This window comes from Neodiprion virginianus, chromosome 3, assembly GCF_021901495.1.
Source record: "Neodiprion virginianus isolate iyNeoVirg1 chromosome 3, iyNeoVirg1.1, whole genome shotgun sequence".
Lineage (NCBI taxonomy): Eukaryota > Metazoa > Arthropoda > Insecta > Hymenoptera > Diprionidae > Neodiprion > Neodiprion virginianus.
This window is the reverse complement of record NC_060879.1, coordinates 36,074,608-36,092,488: the sequence shown is the minus strand read 5'-3', so window position 1 is coordinate 36,092,488 and position 17,881 is coordinate 36,074,608. Positions and strand designations below refer to the sequence as shown.

Here is a 17,881-nt window from a genome sequence, read left to right as displayed (position 1 = left end):
TCCAAGGTAAAAAGTTTTCTGATTAACGGTGGCGTCCTTGATAAAAACCATGTTGTTTTCTATTTGAGATGCAATAGTCGACCACGAAGCTTGTAGATAATCGTCAAGTTCAACGCGTGGTTCATAAATTGCAAAGTGAAACCAGAATTCGGGGTTTCAAAGAATTCCCCATGGATCTGCAGTGGCTGCAGCATACGGCCAGGGAAGAATGGAGGAATCCTAGGTGGTCGTGTGTTTTGGAGGAACGTGTTTGTACGTGCCTAAAGCTACACACGTACCCAAAATGGTTTCCGAGTTAACGTATAATTCGGATCCCTCGGTGGAATTCGCAAAATTTTGCGGCAGGAAATTCCACGGAAATGCGATTGCGTTTTGCTATGCGAAATTTGAAGCAATTAACCAGCTGCACCGAAACGCTGATTTGCTGACTAAATAAGGGCGCTTTGCAAGCTCAACAATTAGATGCTGTGCAAACTGCGAATAATGACCTGAAAAGGGTTGCCGAACGAATTTCATTATTTATTCAAAAATTCATCGTCTTGATGGATGAATTTCAATTCCACGAAATAAAACAAGTATTTACAACGGATAAACCTTCGACTAGGTTGACATTGTGCAAATAAAAGTTGATTTGTTTCCCCAGGCTTTACCCATGGGACGATGTAGCTACATTTTGAATTCACGGCGACACCTTTTCGCCTATTATTACCTTTTCCATTCTTATTATTACAACGAAAATACGTAGAAGAAAGGGACACACGTGAAGTTTGGTTCGTTCATCTCGCAGCGCGTCGAACGTCTCGTTTGTTATATATTTTCCTACGTTCGGTATTCTTCTTTCTTCCCGTTGAGGTATTTTCCTTTCGTATTTTCCAATTTGTATGCGTAGAATGAGTGAGCCGAGGGTCACAGCGACGGATTGAAAGGAAACACGGAGAAAAGTAACCGCGCGCGAAATTCTTTGGCAGAAAATGAACTACTCGTCCAACTAAGGTAATAGCGAGGAGTTCGTGTCTTCAGGTTAATTAATTCATTAGAAAAGTGTAGAGAGAAAATTTCTTTCACAAAAACATGTGTGCCGATAGATTTCACACATCGAAACACACACACACACAAACACAGGTATGTTAGAGACGACGAAAAACTCTCTTTTGAAAAAGGGAAACTCGGATGCCTCTGCATCTTTCAATCAGTATATCCAAGCATCAAATATTTACTCCGTCGTTTCTGTTCACAAACGAAACTTCGAACGAGTCACCGGATGTTTGCTTCACGGGCTGCTTTTTTTTTCATCCGATCTAGGCGAAATCACAAACGATTTATCAGAGGTGGAATTGGGAAATTAGGGGAAAGCTTCTCTGCAGCCTTTGAATTCCGAATTCAGATTCATAAATTATCGAGGAGGACTTAGAGCGGCGACTGTGGGGGACGAAATCGTCTCGAATCTTATTCAGAAATGGCTCACGAGATCCGGCCGACTGTTGCAATCGCTCAGGATTATTATCCGTTCGCGGACGAGCTATGCCAGCTTTAAAGAAACGAAGATTCTCAAGATCTCCTGCTGATCTTTAGTATCACTTAAACCCGCTGAATTAGCAACGATTATTAAAGGACTCGGGAGACTCTTTCCATTCCAGATAATCTTCTTACCTTTAACGATTCCCAAGAAAGCAACGAAAGAGGTGAAACTTAAACAACAGAATTACGCGGGTTTGGTTTCTGAAGCGATTTTCCGGGCTTGTTAATTGAGTACCCGAAGGGCGAGGAGGGCGGAAGAAGCTGGTTCTCCCTTTCGGCGAGCATGGGCAGGGTGGCAAAACACGCGAATGCCATTAATCCAACTTGTCCCGGGTCGAGTTCAAGTCACGATTCACTATTTGCTGTTGTCGAGAATAACGAGTCGCGTTGACAGTTGGCACCAGTCCGTAAAGAACGAGAAAAAAATTCGGGTGAAAAAAATTACCGCCCTTGTAGCGCGATGACTGATTTATATTGTCCGCTGTCCGGTTTGCAGGATAATTAACAAACACAAGAGTGGGCAAGAAACGCTTCGGGGATTCGCAAACAACGCGTTATAAGCTGCAGCGGTGCTCTTTGGACTCGCCTGACGAAGGCTTGCTATCATGGGGCTTCTTACCCGTGTTTGACTGAATTAGGATCGTCCGGAACCTAAGTTTCCTCCTCGGCACTAATTCTAATCCATTGTAAGTAGGGTGCTAGACAAATAGACCCCTTGCGTTTTGGCACGGTGTAACAAGGATCAGCCGGTTGAGTGTGAAATTTTAAGCGAACTTGCAGCATATCACGAAAACTGATTGTCGTGAGGTGCAAAGACCCATTTTTTTTCTTTTCACGAGTACTGGAAATTCTGACGGTTTCGACAAATTTTTGACGGACATTCGCTGTTTACAAACATCAAAAACGGCATTTTCCATAATTAATTCATTCCTGTTACATAGGTCAGCGAATAGGTTCATTTTTCAGCAAAACAAGCTGGCTGGTCGATTGTTCATGCACGAATCGTGTAAAATGAGCTTTCTGACGTTCAAACCGCAAGCATTTGCTGCGAATTCTCCGTAACCCTCAGAATTTATAGTATTACTCCGGACAAAAATGTATGTTTGCATTCTAAGGTGATCAGTTCCTCTTAATGTCGAGTAATAGCGTCTCTGCAGCCGCTTCGTTGCAGCAGCATCGCGGTTTGGTATTACTTTCTAATTATCACCCATGACTGTGCAGCAGCTCGTCGTTTAATAAGAATTCTTCACCATCGTGAAAACAAAGGGTCGGCGAGAAGCTTTCGAACTATAATTACAAGAAATGGAGGGAAAACGGCCCTCCGAGATGCAGCTGCACACCTCGCAGAGCATCAACGATCGTTATTTTCCCAGGGAAAATTGAAGAGTAGGTAGAACACAGCGATGTAGAAAGGTCGGAATAAGAAAATGCGGATCGGATGATCCGGCGTAAAAGACGCCGGTTACATTACTGCTCAAACGGATTTGGATAATGTTTCACAAGCCTCGAGATAAGAGCTAGTTATTTTATGAAGTAGGTAAAAATTAGTCTTCCGATCATCGATATAGGGGAAAAAATTATTAAGCCAGGTTATAATACTGCGTAAACAAAGTATTCGAGTCGATAAGAATTCTGTGTAAGTACAGAGACAGACCAGACTTTGCTCGCTCTGAGTATCGCGGCAGCCGGAACGCAAAATGATGGAAAAGCAGATGCGAAGAGGGCAATAAATCAATAGGCGGAATTCCCCCAAGGCTGAAGACTCGCCGCGAAAATTTAAACAAAATACCTCATATCGTTCATCGCGTCTGTTTACGCACCTCCTTCGCGAATTCTTTCTCGTTAGAAACTTTTGGGAGCTTTTTTGGCAATTTCTTACCTCGTAATAATATCGGAAAAAATAGTGCATAGCTTAAAGAAAAATTTTAACAAATTGTACCACGCGGTTATTCAAAATTATTCCCCCCAGGGAGAATCTCTGAATGAGATTCAGGAGCAAGGAGACCGCGTGGATTTTTCAGAAGCACTCTAAGGCGCCGTAGAGAAGCAGAGTTACACTATAAGGTATTCGAATGAGGTGTGTAAGGAGGCAAAGCGACACTTTTCTCCGGTTTTTCACTATAGCTCAATTCACTTGAGCATCCATCTAGCCGGAGTAAAGACTTCTGTACTTACCATCGTCGTACGCCGAAGCGTGTATCCCGCGACGGATCGTTTGAGTCGAACCAGCATTGCGGATTTCGTTTTTTACTCCCATCCGCTTCTCCTTCGTCTCTTCATTTACTTCCGATCGACGTCTACCGGCTGTATAAAAGATCTTATATAGGTACCTTTGAACTGGTACGCTGGAAGCTTGTTATCTGGGCTGCAGCAATTTCTCTTCGAGAAAATATATTCGATGCGTCGTTCATTATATTCTTAACGCCCTGCGGACTTACGGAATTCTTCCTTCCCGGAAAACGATGCACGATAACTCAACGTCCAAAGCTCCGATTCCTGGTACAGAGCTTGAATTAACGGATACCTACTTAGAGCCGATCAAGAATGAGGCAGGGTTGAAATTCCAAATTTGAAAAGTTCCGAAATCGTGAATTCCACATTTTTTGGTCGCGAAATTTAAAGTAAAGAAATCAAACTATGACGAAACATCAAAGTTCCGAAGCGTCGAAATTCCGAAAGTGCGTAACTCCGACAAGTCAAAGTTCGGAAAGTGCGAATATGAGAAAATTAAAAATCTGAAACATTGGAATTCCGAATGATCAAAGACTTTCAGTTCTGTGAATTTTTGGCTCGGTAAAATTTCACCACTAATCTTTGTTCTGGATTTTCGGTAACATTTATTTTCGGAATCTGATTTTTCGTACGCACTTGCTAAGTAAACTACGCTGTGCGAGTATATATTAATTTACGGAGTTCGAGTTTGCCGAACCTTTTCTTATCGGAACTTTGCTCTATCGCAGCTTGAATTTTCGCAATCCTGCGTTTTCGAACTATGAGCCGTCGCAGCGTCGGGTTTCCGACGATTAAAAACTTTGTCGTTTCGTAAAAGTATCTTCGTAAAGATCTCTTCACTTCAAGTTTCGCCACCAAACAATTCCGAATTAGGCGCTTTCGGAACTGTTCAAATTCGGAACTTCAGCCCCGCCCCACGGCGATATACCTACACGGCTAACGGGTGCGATCAATTTATATTTAATCAATGGAGCAACGCTCATCGAACGTAATCCAAACTGCAGGGGGGTAAATATGTCCATGCAAGCACAATTACCCGTCCGTTCGTCAGTCCCTCGATCCGATCCCTTGACGGATAACCCCGTCATTTGCCAAACGTATTTCTGCTTCAATAACCGCAGCTCGACGGCAACAGACAAATCCGTCATTACTCGGCCGCACTTTTTATCGCTCCACCGTAGATGATTCGCTTATATCTCTCTTTTGAGTAGCAACAGAGATCCGTCGACGCCTCGTCGAAGCCTCTTTAGGAACTTGTTATTCTCCGATTCTCCACCCGGCGTACGAGAAAAAAAATCACATATTTGGGGATATTGTTTTCAACATTTACCTTATTTCCTTCACGCCGATTATCCTTTTACCCTTGCTTCTGATAATAAACCAATTACATAATTGTATAATACCAGGTTTGGCTCGGATGAATCGTCCAAAGGATCACACTGAGTCTTTGGGAAGAAAAGATATATTTGAAAGATAATGATAATAAATAAGGGAGGATAAGAAACTTAATTGAAACTAGAAGAATAATCGTAGTGTTATAACGTGAGTAGCGCTGTATCGAAAGAAACTAAAAAGTAAAGAAACAGTGTCAATTCGAAGGAAGGAGTAAACGGAATGCGTTTCGTTATTGTAACCGAACAAGTCGATTTGAGAACATGGCGCGAATTAGACGCTGCGGACAAGATTACACGAACTAGGTGTAATCAAGCCTAATGCATGAATTAAACGCTCTTAAGAAGGTTGCAAAAAAAGAGGGTACTCATTGTCAACCTTTTACGTAACCAAAATATGGGGTCTTTCGATGATCAAAGCCGATGTCAACTCGGCGCTAATCAGACGAGAAGTGAGCGTCGCTCCGCGGTGGCGCTTTTATAAGAAGTGGTTGGTCGTATCGTCGAGCGTTCAGCGGTCGCTCGGTGACGTCAAAATTTTAGAAATAGCGACCGACGGATTCTCTTCTCCCTTGCCGAATTATGCTCTTGGGTGATCATTCGTTCATTGTAGGCTGGAGTGAATTCGATAGCGTAAATTTATACGTACCGAATTTATTAGTTTAATTGCAATAAAGAAACATACGTATAACTATAAGGTTGTTAAACAATAATGTATAAAGGGAATGATAGGGTAATTTATTACGGACGATCACCGTATGTATAAGTATATGTATACGTACTCGTTGTTGATTTACACCGTGTAAGTAACGGAGTAGAGAAGAGCATGCTTCTAACCTGCGCTTTTCCACCTGCCCATTCTCTCCTTTGTGTATCCCTTTCCCGTCACTCCGTTGCTTGCTTTTATTTTCGGCATCATTCTCTATCGCCGTAATCAATTATCAGACTCGATATTAATGACAGTATCGCTGTTGTTCATCCACCCACGCAACATTATTATCTATCGATTGATATGGAGAGTTATTTCATCGTTCCTACTGAGCCTGAATATAAAATTTTTTTTACTGACAAATTAATACCCGTGTGAAAATCATCACAGTTTTTACGTGACAGGCTTCAAGTAAGTTTAGGGTTGAAAGATCGGTGGAAATCGAGGGAAGGGTGGAAAGAAAAAAGGACAACTAAGGTGGCAGGTGTCGAGGGACGTGGTGATTAAGATCTGCGGATCATTTTCTGTCGGCAGAAAATAGATCTAAACATCGGCTACGGCTGAAAGGTATTTTTTTTTTTTTCTTTTTTTTTTACGTCTATTTTTTAACCGGGAAAATATGGCGAAGAGTTCGCTCATCGCTGAATTTTCCGTAAGAATACATTTCCGTCTCTGTCTCATTTTGTTCTGAAACTCGTGAGAGGCGTAAAAAAAATTGGAACGAAAAGGCAATGAAAATTTTTGCAATTTTTGCGGTAAGGTGGATATAAAACATTACGGCAATCAATTACATCGGGATGCAGGCAGCAGATAGGCGCAGCTCGCGTGTATTTATTGTTCGTTTTTTTTGGTTTTACTAAAGTCTACGTTTTACGAGATTTACGAGTTTACCCCTTCGACCCTGATGGATAGATATGACGTCACAACCACCGGCTACGACGCTCAACACAACCTTGTGTTTGGATTTTGATTCTTTTTTTTATTTTTTTTTTTTTTTCTTCTTTTCATTCTGCATTTTTCGAAACGACAAACTATACCGACGTCAACACTTTGCTCCGCTGCGATTAATGACAGTATTTACGTATTGTAAAGATACAATCGCTTTGTAATTTAACACCCCCCATAAAATGCTCTATAAAATCAGTGATAAAGCATCGATTTTTAAGAGGTGCCAATAAGCTTCCGAAGTCCGCAGTAAATGCTTCGTTACAGTGAATGACAATGATTTAAATTCGATGAAACGATATAGAACATCTGACGAAGATTATGAAAAATGTGATCGGGTAGATAATAATTGTACATATTAAATTCTAGTAAACTTTATTTCAATCACTATTATCACGTATTATAATTGGATGGTATTAAGCAATAACGTCAAGTTGAGTAAAAATGCGCCGAGCACCTCGTAGCTCATATAAATTTAACGAAGGCTTTTTTTTCTCGAACGTCAGGATGATATTGTTGACGGACCGTTCCGAAACTGATCATTACGAATAGCATTTTCCACATCAGGTGAAAATTAAACCTCATGATCCGTTTCCTCAATACTCCCTAATCACGTCTCGCTAAAATCAAGTTGCGGTAATAACGATAAAAAATTACGAGGGTTATTAAAATTGTTGTTGGGGTAACCCGACGAAGGGCAACCAACCTAACCGTGGCACAATATAATTATACAAGCTGCGCCCAGAGCACAGGAAATTACTACAGTTAGCGTGTTTCACGGGTCCCGCAGACTCTTCCGTCATGTGCGAGTCGTTGCCAGAAGAGACGTGGTCTTACAAACGCTTGTGCATAAAATTTGGCCAGTCATTTTCGCTGTGCAGAATAGAATTAAAGCGTCTCGCGTCGCGTCGACTCGGAACCTGCAGCCTGATATTTAGCGGAAAATGGAGAGATATGGCAAAGCCTCGGACGTAATCTTGACGGGATGAAACTCGCGGGGTAAATGGGCCAGTTCCAGCTTTTAAAAAGGGTTCAACTTCCTGCCTACGCTGCAACTGCACCGTGATTTATGAGGAGGACGAGTCCTAAATGGCTAATTAACGCGTCGGATGGCCGGTCGGCTAAATGGCACGCGACCAAGGCTTTTTGTTCCCTCGCACTTTCAAAGCTCCCGGTATGAGGACAGAGACTGCGATTTATCGATAACGGGCGACGACGCCTCGCGGCCAGAAGGAATTAGTTGAATAACCGTCATCCTGAAACGGAATTGCCTGTATATGTGTTTAGGTACGATATCTACACGTAATTATAGTGCGAAATTCGGAATTTCATCTTCTCGCTGCGACGTATCGCAAGCCCCATCTTCCTTTCAAAAACGACGAGGGAAAATGCGAGCTTCGATGAAAGCTCGAAAGTCAATCTTACTAAAAGGGTGTATCAGGTATACAGTCCGGTATAATGAAGCAGTGTTTGACAATCAACGATAACCGAATCGAGTTCCAATTTGTTGTGTAAAAAATCTACCCTCTGATTGGTTTCAAGAAAAATTGAAGACGGTGAACATAGATCGTTCAGTATAATTATTAATCTCAGATGAGTTACATTATCCAGTATTACACCCCTTGTTGATGTCAAATTCGTGTAATTTGTCCCATTTCAATGAATAATAGAGCTCATTTTGTTCCTGAATGAATTCAGCACAAATCACCTGACATGAATTTATGACTATATGAATGTATTTTGAAATAAAGCATTAATTTATCGTACAAAACCTGCAGCTGTATTGATTCGGATCAATTCTTCTTTCGGTCAAGCAAAGAGCCGAATAAAAATTCAAGCTCACGTGATTTACGCATAATTCATTTACAACAAAAAAAACGAACGACGATTTATTGAAATTGGATATACGGTGCATTTAAAAATTGCTTTTTTGAATAAATAGAGGAAGAATAGGAATTAAGGTATCTGTCCCAGCGAATCTATTGTATTTTTTTTTTTTCTTCTAATTTATTCGTTAATTTATTTTTTCTTGCTCCTCCATATCAAGAGGACATAATTGTTTCGATCTAACTCAACTCGACGAATCTGAGCTGCGCTTGTCCGGCCGTTATTTCGCGATTCTTCGATCATTTGGAAATGGTCTTTACTTAACGATACGCGTACGATATATTCTCAGTGGGAATCTGTGCTCGGGCACGCAACCCCGCTACTTTTATACATTATACTTCCGACATTTACAGTCGTGGGCGTAACGCATCCACTTTCCTTACTTCATCCGGCCGGGTCGAGCTTCAGGGAGTAATGGAACGGAAATATTCGACATTCGTGTTTCCCCTAAAAATTCATCAGACCGTTGCCTCGATGCGTCTTCATTTTTTACGGTCCAAGGAGAAAGCACGAGGCCCGCAAATCTCGCGAGACAAATCGAAAGTCTTCCAATTTGAGTAAAAGAGATTCTTCTTTACAATTCTCCTGCAGCCCAATACCGCCTGCAGGCTTCATCCCTCCCAGATGTAAAATTTTCTACACAATAGTAAAATGACAAACTGCTTTCAAAGTGCAAGATAAATTTAAATGCTTGCTCTCTTCGTGCTGGTTTTGTGATTAAAAGGTTCGTTCCTGCAGTGACTAACTGGGGATCGAACTGCCGGTGAATAATTGGTTATCCAATCAGCGTGAATCAGTCCCTGAAATACAGCCGCTCGTTGATGCCAGAACTACGAGCTTACAGCTTGCCACACTTCGATGCATTCCGTAGCAGCTAATAGTCGCGACCAGCCTCGAATTGCATTGCTGCAGCTTGAAGTTGGTGATAATCGACGAATGGCAGCCGCAGTGAGGCCTTGGTTACAATTGGGCATGCAGGCGGTAAATTGCATTCGATAAAAGTCGAGATTTATAGGCAAATTATCGAGAGATATACGAGTTTGAAAAAAATTAAGAGCAAAAACGAAAAAAGAAAATAAAAAACAAACACGGTACTGGATCAATCATCTCGCAACAATTACCCAATCCAATTTCGTACCAGCATCTCCGATCCATGTGTATATATAACGCTAATTCGTTAACGTTCTCTTGTACATTGAAATCCGATTATATTAACGCTTTTTCGATCCGCCCGCGGGGGCAGGACACGTGGGTGTAAACCATGGATTAAACTGATGAAAAAACAAACCATCCACCACCCCGCGACGTATATTGACGTATCGCTAATTGACGCTGCTCTTTAACATTTAAGCATTCGAAGTCGAGCATTCCATAGTAATACACTTTGATGTAACAGATAGAATTCCATGGGGTGCAGTGTTTCTCCCTGCAAGCTAGCGGGAAGAGAATACTCCACGGGTTTTTATGGGCCATGTATCCATTTCGCGGTGAAAAAGTGAGTGCTCCGCATGGTGCTCGTGTATATATACGATGTGTATGTTTAAAACAAGGGGGTATCTGCAGGGAGCGAAAATGAGACGCCAAATGAGCCTGTCTGTCTTGCCCCTTGGGATCGGGTCGACGCCCGAGGATCATTAGGGCGAGGAAACACAACGGGTTTCTTTCAGCTTCCATGCCACCCCATCCCCTTGCATTCCAACCCCTGCCGCGAGCCTCGCCTCGACAACGTGACCCGACATTTTTCTGGACGGAGCAAAAAACCGTCGGAAGAATGACGACGTCTTTCGAATAACTTCGTCACGAAACTGGATGACAGGCGCCGAGTGATCATTTCATCCTAACAGAAACGATGCGCGGTTTTGTTCAACGGAGCAAATTTTACCCAGCCTTTCCCAACGACTGACTTCCGCGGAAGCTTTAATTAACCGGCGAATCCTAAAAGCGGATGACCCTAAATGGCAATTATTTCCGATCAGATAGCTACGATGTTTTCTGCTAATTGATCGGTCAATTTTTTCTCGAGAGCCCCAAAGGATCGTAATCGCATCAACCGCCTCGGAAATCCATGCCTGATTTCGAGTCACAGAAATACTGGAAAAGTTTCAGGCGGAAGGAAAGCTCGGCCGAACCGTTACCGTTTACCCTAAAATCTTTTCGACACTGCGGAAATGGAAACGAAAAAAACTGGAACTCGACGGGGAATTTTCCGACTAATTAACCCGGCGATTTTACCCCCAGATTACGCAATCGTATACTGCGTTAATATCGAGTTTAGGCGACGTTTGATCTCGAGGCCTCAGGGGGCAGGGTGAAATTAACCCGGCGTCTTCGGCGTTGTCCGATATAACCATAAACCCGACACGAGGTCTCCCGTATATACGAAAACGTGTCGGCAGCGAATGAACCCACCGAGATCTCCGTGAGCCTGGAGATTTACACGAAAGGTTCGCTGAAATCTTACGACCCTGTCCATGTTTCCATATAAAGTGTATACGAGATATAACGCGGCGTCAGGACAGAGTCTTATTTCTCTTCAGGGTAACGACGTGAGTATATACCTAGTATAATGCACCCGTTTTATGGCTATGAATACTAATCAAAGCTGCCGCAGCTGAAAATCTAATAGAAGGGACATACGGTGTCACAAAGACGGTGTAACGCGACGAGAAGTCTAAAAATGATTAACACTTTGTAGGAGAAAATGTTCCTCTGGGAGTCGGTGAAACCATTCCGACTTTTTCACCCTTCATATTTTCACCCCTTTGGCAAAGAGACTTCTTCTGCCTGAGATTCCATTCTTTCGGCATCCGTCTACTGATCCCAAGCAAGGACACTTGAGGTAACGTTGGTGTCTCTCTCATCTCTTCGTTTTGACTTTCGTGTGACCCTCCTCAGGGTCGCGCTGCGCACTCCTCGACCACCATCCACTCAATCACAGCCAACTTCGCGTCTGTGCCGACTTGAAAATTTTTCACAACTATCACTGCGTCGATTATAGATCGAACCGATTCAATTGCTGGCGGCGGCGTTTCGTTCGAACGCGTGAAACGGGTCGAGTGCAAAAGGTCTCGATTTTTCGGATCCAACGACCTGAATGTGCGCAGAATATTTGCAATTTTTTAAAACTCTTTCGGGCGGAATACCTACGGAATTGCGGATAACAATCGCGGCGCATTTCCGCCGAGTTTTTGGCTACGCTGCTTGCTGCCTGCTACTTCAAACATGTATAGCCACGGCTTCTATTCGCTCTTCGGCATCCCCTCGTCTTCGTGGTTCGAGGACACCGAACCACTTCAGACCATTCACGTTCAACAATGGTGTCGTTCGTCGGAACGAATCGAAGAGAATGAAAAAAAAAAAATTTTTTTTCATCGAAAATTGCGGTGTGCCGCAAAAGTTTATTAGATATCTGCACCCACCGACATCCCAGTCTTACAATCACTAGCTTTAGTTCAATTTTCGCAAGACGTGGATAAAACTAGTTTGAACTTCGGAGCTAACTGTAAACGGAAAACATTCTATTTGAACTACCCTAATTCCGGCATGGACGAATGACAGTTCTTTAAATAAATAAAGTTTGAACGAAGACTAAGGATTGTCGTTGCCTTCGGATTCTACGTTTGCTTGAATTCTATGATACGTGCAACAAGGAACGGTTATTCGGCAAGGCACATCTATTTGGCCTTGACCTCCGAATCTGACCCATTCTTCTTCTTCGAAGGGTGACGGGGCTTACGCTATGACCTATTAAAATATCGACGCCAATTGCACGGCTTTCGAGAATTTAAAGAGATGTAGTAATATGGAACAATGGAACAATTCACAGCGCAAAAATTTACCCCCGTGCCGAATAACATTACATTTGGAGATTTTTAGAATCCTCTATACAAGATCGATCAGTGAAGTTGTACTCAGAAATTTTCCGATCTATTGAATATGATGGGTCAATGATTGTGCGATTGTTTCATATTTTGCCGTTGGGATTGAGATTGATAACGGATTACGATTCGAATCTGACAAGCTGAAAACGAGGATTGCCTTCTTTTTTAACAGGAACATATTGTATAACATTTATATCCTACCAAGAGCAAAATTGATGGTCGAGGAATGAAATAGACCCGAAGCCATTGAAACAGTCCTCTAGAAAAACATTATTGTAAACAAATAATACATTCGCTCTCATACCAGTCGTGATGAAGTATACGATCGTAAAATTCGTATACGATAAAATTTTTCATGTTGACTTTTCGGATTGGTTCACTCGGTACGAATTTAATCCAATATCGACTTCGGTTAACTTGATTCTTCGGGGTGTCTGTAGATGTAAGTGGGTATGATAGCCCTCCGTAACTTCTGTTCTTACTTTATACCAGCGATCGTCGTTTTTAGTATCTCTTGAAGCAGCCAAGGAATTGATTTCTTTTCTCTCTTTCTTTATTATTTGCACTTACAATAAGTGCCGGAGGGTAATAAAATTACAAACTTTCAAACCACACGCTACATATTTTATTATCAATTTTCCAAATACATACTATGCTCGCACTCCGAAGCTACGTATCTAATATAGACGACTGCGAAAAGTTACACGCTCGATTAAATTACTGGTTGATTACAGATAAGTCTAGATAATATTTATTATGCTGCATTATCGATTCGTGAGGAAAAATGTTTACAGTATTTGCGTGTAATTTGGGCAACACTAAAATGAGTTTTGGCAAAATTTCTAACTGCATCAAACGATTAACTATTCAACTCCGTAACACACAGACACTTATAAGTATAACATTCAGGCAACATCGACAATATAGACACCCATGACTTGTCTTATTTCTAATCCCCAAAAGTTAATACATAACGCGCGAAATCAAGTGCGGGAATATTTATTTAAACACTCGGTTTTCTCCCCTCTAACATTAAGTTTGCAAATCACAAACACCAATCACGAAAACGCTATAATAACGTGACTAACATGAACAACAATCAAACTCAACCCGTCATTCGTGTTCGTCAACGTTAACCACATCGAAACCCAAGAGCTAATGATTAATTCGTAATTATGAACAGATGGGCTCATATCCGCTCCGCAGCTGGACAATACAGAAGCAACCTTTGGCTACTCGCAAAAATCCAATAACAGATAGTAAACCGATCATATTCGGTGCCTGCCTGACGCTTGGTGAATCAATACAACAATTTCGAAAATGTAATTAACTCAGCATCCGTAAATTCTTGCAGTTATTACGTGTTTCGATAAACATATAATTCTACGTGTATCTATGGTGAAATAAACTATATGTTATAGCCATTGATAATTGTCGTAATTCCGCATCCAACTCTCGGTTGAATATCTGTTTTCATAAAAAAAAAAATCGAAGTACAATTTAATTATCGTCATAACACAAACCGCACATTTATTTCCGAATATTATAATCAGAGAGTAATTCTCATACCGTATTACTATCGTTAAAAATTGTGGTGGACGGAATCGTAACGCAGCTAATTTATATCCCGTGTTAATTGCAGGTTAATTGCCAAAAAGAAAAATACATTCGTTTCATTAGCGTTTCCGCTATCGCAGCTTTTCCAACAAAGATATGCGTCAACGTTGGATGAGTTGTAGAATTTTTCAGAAGCTGAGATCTCTCATTGTGCTTAACGAAACTGAGGAATCATCGTGTATTTCACGTACAAAAATCGCAGCTGAATAGCGACAAGGGTTAAATGTGCCATCTGTAGAAGTTTTGTCTAGTCGCCGAGCAGGCAGTAAAACTCGATCGGTTCGTTGTCAGCTTACGGTCCATTGTTGGGTGGATTGGAATCATTTGCGGCAGCGCATCTCGCGTTGTTACCACTCCAATCCAGATAAGCGGAAGAGCAGCTTCCACGTAGATCTCGGTTCGCCAATTTTCGAAGAATTTATCGCAAGATGAACGGTGCCGAAGTCGGAAATCTTGTGTTCTTCGCTGGCCGTTAAAGGAGAGAATTTTCACCGTTAGTTTCATGGATCCAGAATGACATTCTGGGTATAACTTTGCACATACGGAAGTAACCTTCTTTTGTGTAAGACTAATAGAATAATTCACGAGTAATTAGCGGGTGGTTTTGCGGCCTAATTAATCGTTCGTTACAAATACATGTATTCTGCGGACGAATTTCGAACGTGAAACAGGTGAAAGATCGATCCTGCGAAACAATGCGAGGGAGGTGGATGGCGGATGAAATGATCCGTGAAAGAATGCACGCGATTCTCGGGCACGAAGGTCGTTGTAATCTAGTTCAAACGACGCGCCCCATTCCAGATCAGCTCCAACGAACATAGTGACAATTTAACAGGAATCCTCGGTTGAACTCTGAGCGTCGAAAATCGACATTGCTGAATGGTCTCCAGTAGAGTTCGGAGTGTTTTATTGCCGCTAAAAAGCTGGGTCAGAGACAGAGGGGACGAAGAAATAAAGGAGACATGTAATCCCCTCATTATGTCAAATATAGGTAGACGTAACGAAATAATCAACTCTGGATTTTTAGTAGCCCAAGGAAAGCTGTGTAAATCAAGACAAAAAATATTACAAGGATGAGTAAAGATAATGAAAAAAAGACCATGAGAAATGTGGAGAGGAAGATTTTTAGCATGCGGCGCTTCATTGACTCCGGTAAAAAGTGTCCCGGCAAGAAAAAAGGAAACGAGTATCTATACTGATGTACATAATATATATATATATATATATATATACATGTATACAATATTATAATAAAAAGAAAATTTGCGGTTCGACCTTGAAAGAATATACAAAGTCCACGGTGTATTAGAAAAAAAATCCATGTAAAGAGACGAAGATTAGTTGCGAGTGTTGTTGAAACTCTCTTAAAAATTGACCGGACCGAGCTTTCAAGATGAACATTGTCCGCAGGAGAAAAGCTCGCGAACCGTGAAAATGGAGACCTAAATTCAAAACTCCGAAGACGCAGACTCTATTAACCTGGGACGAAAATTTGAGATGAAGAAAAAATTGAGCTCGAGCTCTGCGAGGCAAAGGAGCTTACAACACAGATTGATTCGAGGCGAGCTGATTCGCTCGATCAAATTCTCTACGGTAAAGCAAAATCCGTGCCAATATTATGTGAGATATTTGTCACGTAACATCGAGTAAAAAATCGTGATCAATTTGAAGCTTCGGCGTCTCGTCGCGTTCGAACGATTTGTAATCGAATGGCTCGAAGAGATTGTCCGTGAGCGATGTGAAATATTCAGAGAACGTGAACGGCCAGGTTCCAGGCAGGATCCAGGTAACGCTAACCTTGTGATTAATGCTAATCCGCGCTAACTCGACTAGCGTTAAATTTCACCAGCCCGCAATTTTTGCCGAGTTGCAGAAAAAGCGCGAAGCGGGATTATTGAACTGTTTCGAAAGCCGGTCATTTCTTTCTTTGAAACAATGAACCACGCGCGTGAAATTGATTTCGGATCTTCTTTGAAGGGAGAGGGACGAGAAAGCGGAGGTTTCCTTTCGAGGAGAGAAGCCACCGGGTGGGATCCGCAGATTTTCACAACCGGAGCATCACCGAACCATCAAAAGTATGAGTATATAACCCAATAAAGTTTCCAAGTGATGGCTCAAGGTAGCAGCGCTGCAGGCAAAAAACAGAAGCTGGCTTACCGAGAACGAGGCATAAGCCGAAAAGTTTCGGGGGCATAAGGCAAACGGTCGCCGAAGTAGGTAATGGGAAATTTGATGCGATTAAGTTAACAACGGCTATTCGCTCTCCCGAAGGTTAATCACTCGCGGCATGATTTCGAACCGATAAATCTTAGCAGACGACTCCGTTAAAACGAATCCCACGTCGTGACTTTGCTCCCAAAATGAGAATTATACATCCGCTTTGTTTATATCGAGTCCCTTTCGTTTCAGTTAAAGTTTAATACAACGGGTTCACGAAATTGGAAGTCTTTTATTCAATCTGACAGTAAGAGTATTTTTAATTGAACCTTGAAACCACGAAAAAGTTACGTTGCATTACTCTAACAATGGCGAAAAATTGATCTCGCAATTTCAAATAGAAAGACAATTAGCTTCCATTATTGCTGCGGTTACACCCAGATCAGGAAAGGTTCGTTCGAATAAGAACCTGATGATGTGAATTTCAGTTTATAGGCCAACGAATTATGTAATCAATTCAGAAGTACTCGTTTCAAATAAATTACGTTTCGTTTAGAGCACACGTCAGTGAAACTTTTTTAATGGACATGAAATTTATAGTATCAGTAAACCTTTGTAAAACAAGTATAACGCTACTTCCTGTTCGAACAGATTTTACTCAAAAAGTTTTTAGACACTGGTTCTAATCGTGTAAAAAATGAGTGTCCTCCAAAACCATCGCAAATTTTGATATCAAAATTTCAAATAATAAGAAATGATAAAAAAAGATATGTTTATAAAATAACAAAGATGTTAAAATAGAATATAAAAATTCTTTCAGAAATTGAATCTTCCTGCATTTATTGTTGAAATAATTCGTATGAATACGAACAATCGTAAATTAAAAGAGTTCGGAGCTTCACCGACTTGTCCTCTGATCGCATATTGACATTACAGTAAACTTTATTCCCTCGAAACTGTTCCAACTTGTAAAAATCGTAACTTACGAGATCGAAGAAACCGGACGAGAGGGGCTGGCGTCGCGACGCACGGCGTCACGGCCGCGGCCCGACTGCGGTTTCCGACGCCTTCGAAGGGACGACACAAGTCGGCTTCGAGGTGAACATAAACGTCGTAACGTCCGACGAGCACGCATACCTGTAACGTATGGGAGAAAATGCGAGGTAGGATCGGGTCGATAAACGGACTGGACGCGATTACTCGGGAAGGATGAGTGTCCATTAAAGCGGCGTGAGCGAGGAAGAGATAACGACTCGCAAGCTTTCACGGTAAAAACGCGAGTCCGTGTTTGCCTGAATGATACGACGCCCGCTAGGCGGTCGTTTTGTTAAAATGCAAACAACATTCAGCGCGAATATTCGCGTGCCGAGGACGTTCTAATTACTGTCGTGGAGCTAAGCCGCCGTTGCTGTTCAAAGTTGTCATTGGCGATAACATCGCGGCCAATTACGTCTCACAATATCCACCTTTTCCTAATCGTTGCGATATTTCACACCTGCTGGAAACACCCGACACTCCGCTTTTCGATATTTGCTTTCACCGCG

At 41.8% G+C, this 17,881-nt stretch overlaps 1 protein-coding gene and 1 long non-coding RNA gene across 3 annotated transcripts in view; one reads left to right on the top strand and one right to left on the bottom strand.

The window, feature by feature from the left end:
• Positions 1-17,881, top strand: part of LOC124300529 (neo-calmodulin-like) — an 81,108-nt gene that overhangs the window by 21,486 nt on the left and 41,741 nt on the right. The window lies entirely within an intron of this gene.
• On the bottom strand, positions 13,166-17,599 carry LOC124300530 (uncharacterized). Its single transcript, XR_006907236.1, has 2 exons — positions 17,324-17,599; positions 13,166-14,645 (listed from the first exon to the last, which is right to left on the bottom strand). It is a non-coding gene; the product is annotated as an uncharacterized LOC124300530 (long non-coding RNA).